Source organism: Rhinopithecus roxellana, chromosome 12 (genome assembly GCF_007565055.1).
Source record: "Rhinopithecus roxellana isolate Shanxi Qingling chromosome 12, ASM756505v1, whole genome shotgun sequence".
NCBI classification, from domain to species: Eukaryota; Metazoa; Chordata; class Mammalia; order Primates; family Cercopithecidae; genus Rhinopithecus; species Rhinopithecus roxellana.
Window position 1 is genome coordinate 93,897,579 of NC_044560.1, and position 3,178 is coordinate 93,900,756.

A 3,178-nucleotide genomic window follows, 5' to 3' on the forward strand; every position below is an offset into this window, starting at 1 on the left:
TTTGTCTAGTTTTGCTTTAGTTTATAAGTTCTTAGCTATTTATAGGACCCTCAGCGTGACCCAGTCTACAAATAGATGATGCTCACTGGCAATTCCCTCAGGTAAAATGTCTTTAAAATCTCTAATCCTTTAAGTGGCATGCCTGTGGGCCCATACTAAAAATTAGAAAATACATACTCTTGATAACCTGGCTATTTTTCATTGAAGGATTTGCTCATTTGTAAGGAAGACTTGATAGTGTAGATTTTGTGTGGGTTCCTTTGGCTGTGAGGCAGTGTTTAAAAGGGCATTGCTCTAGCCTAGACCAACCAGACTGTCATCCTGCTCCACTTAGTTTTGTCACCTTCGGAGAATTTATTTCAGTGTGCCAATTGAAGATGCCAACTTTTAAGTGTTAGGAGAACCTGTCACAGTGCCTGGTGTGGTCATCAAATACTGGTTCAGCTGCTTATGTCCTAGAGATGGAAACAAATAATATAAAACCCATGGGAAAACTGCTTAGGAACATGGAGGTTGGTGAACTTATAATTATGTGGTTCTCAACACCTTATAGCCTAAGCCTAGTCTGGCTGTTCTTTTCTGTTTTTGAGACTTGAGTCGTGTTCTGTCACCAGGCTGGAGTGCAGTGGCGCGATCTCGGCTCACTGCAACCCCTGCCTCCGGGTTTAAGCGATTCTCCTGCCTCAGCCTCCTGAGTAGCTAGAACTGCAGGCGTGTGCCACCACGCCCAGCTAATTTTTGTATTTTTAGTAGAGATGGGGTTTCACTGTGTTAGCCAGGATGGTCTCAATCTCTTGACCTTGTGGTCTGCCAGCCTTAGCCTCCCAAAGTACTGGGTTTACAGGCGTGAGCCACGGCACCCGGATTCTGGCTGTTGTTTTCTAAATGTTTGTTAGATGTTCTTTGGCTTGCTTTGTGAAATAGTCATGTAGTTGATAGTGACTGCTATCCAGAAACACTCCAGATCATCCTGGCCAGCTTTCAGGGCCCACGAGAAATAGACGGGTCGGCAGTAGGCCAGAATGGCACATCAGGAATCCTGCAGTGCTGTGGAAGTCATCTCCTGCTTGGGACTAACTCTTCACAGAGGATTTGAAAAGAGACTACTCAAAAATTTTTTTAACCCTACTTAGTGTAAATATCTGTACTGCAGAAGTGAGTTTGTTAGCCCATTTCTTGCTGGTGTTTATGAAAATAATACCCAGTGTTTGGAAGAGTGCGATGGACCTGAGGCCTAAAAACTGTTGGTAGCATCTAAACTGTTACTTACATGCACACAGTCCCTGACTTACAGTAGTTCAACTTAGGGGATTTAGTGGGGTTGCAGTTTCTACTGAATAAACATTGTTTTCATGGCATCACAGAGTTGAAAAATCATCAATGAAACCACCGTAAGTCGACTGCAGTGTTGCCAACATTAAATACAGTTTCAACTTAATGATTTTCTGACTTGTGGTTTATGGGAACATTGCCTCATCGTAAATTGAAGAGCATCTGTATTAGGATATCATGGAAATGGGAAGACCAACAGCTGACCAAATACCAATAATGTTAGAATGAGATTTTTGAAAACACGTTGAGGAGGACAGTTTTGGGGGAATACAATCTTGTGTGCTAGTGTTGGAAACAGAACTACGTGCATGTTTTTAGATATTGTCTTGTGTTAAGTACTTTGAGTACTTAAGGGTTATTTGTAAGGAACTACAGAGCCTGTACATCTCAAAAACTACCCAGAAAACTTGCAGCCAAGATCAAGGTTTTGAACCTGTTCTGCCAGTCAGATGCACCAACATGAGACCTGGAGACATTGCTAGAGGAAGCTATGCAAACTCATTTTGCTAGCGAGGGTGGTCGCTGTGCTTTGGTGATGGAACAGCAGGGATGATTTCCTCCTATCTGCCTCTTAGGTTTTTATATGCACTGAGCCTGGTTCCCCAGCTTTAGCAATTGTGAGATAACCGGTTTTGTTTGTTTGTTTTTTGTCTTCAGAAGAGAGGTGCCATTTGGAGCAGAGTGAACACAGGAGAGCAGGAAGTGAGGAAAAAAGCAAGTGTGTCATAGTTTCTGTTGAACGTTGCACTGGAAGACCTAGGGCAGTACAGTTAAAAAAAAAAAAAAAAAAGGATTTGGGAGAAATAATTGTCACGCATAGGTGATGCTAGCCACACAGAAAATCCAAAAGATCTTGCAGTCAAATTTGAGTGTTTATAATTGGCTAGTTGTGTTTCTGTATAGTAATGTCTAGAAAATAATGACACATATTCTCATGATACTATCAAGGAAAAGTAGTTAGGAGTGAATTTATGGATCTTCATGGAAGGGAGTAGAACAATCAAACAATGGGTTTTTTTTTCCTTGTTTATGGATATTAAGACTTGTCAGTTCATCCAGTGATTAAATGTATTTCACTTTTAAAGTCTTAGGGTTACTAGGCCGGGCGCGGTGGCTCATGCCTGTAATCCCAGCACTTTGGGAGGCAGAGGTGGGTGGATCACGAGGTCAAGAAATTGATACCATCCTGGCCTACATGGTGAAACCCCGTCTCTACTAAAAATAACAAAAATTAGCCAGGTGTGGTGGCAGGCACCTGTGGTCCCAGCTACTCAAGAGACTGAGGCAGGAGAATTGCTTGAACCCGAGAGGTGGAGGTTGCAGTGATCCTAGATTGCGCCCCTGCACTCCAGCCTGGTGACAGTGAGACTGTGTCTCAAAAAACTAATAATATAAATAAATAAACGAAGTCTTAGGGTTATTCTGGCGTGTCTTGGAAAGCAAACAGAAAGGGGTCTGAAGGGATGTTGAAGATTTAAAGAGAAAAAGATGTGAAGTAGTTGTCTTGGGAATGGGAAAACAAATATACTAGGGACATGCAGAATTGCCCAGCAGGTGAAGAGTTAGAATTTAACTAGGGCTTTGCCAGGTGAATTCAACAAAGGAAGGAACGAGCAAAGGTATTGAGTGTGTATACAAACCTGTATGGTATAGCCTATTGCTCCTAGGCTGCAAACCTGTACAGCATGTAACTGCTGAATACAGGCAATTATAACACAGTGGTAAATATTTGTGTGTCTAAGCATAGAAGAGGTACAGAAGGCTGGACATGGTACCTCATGCCTGTAATCCCAGCATCTTGGGAGACCAGGAATTTGAGACCAACCTGGGTAAAATAGCAAGACCC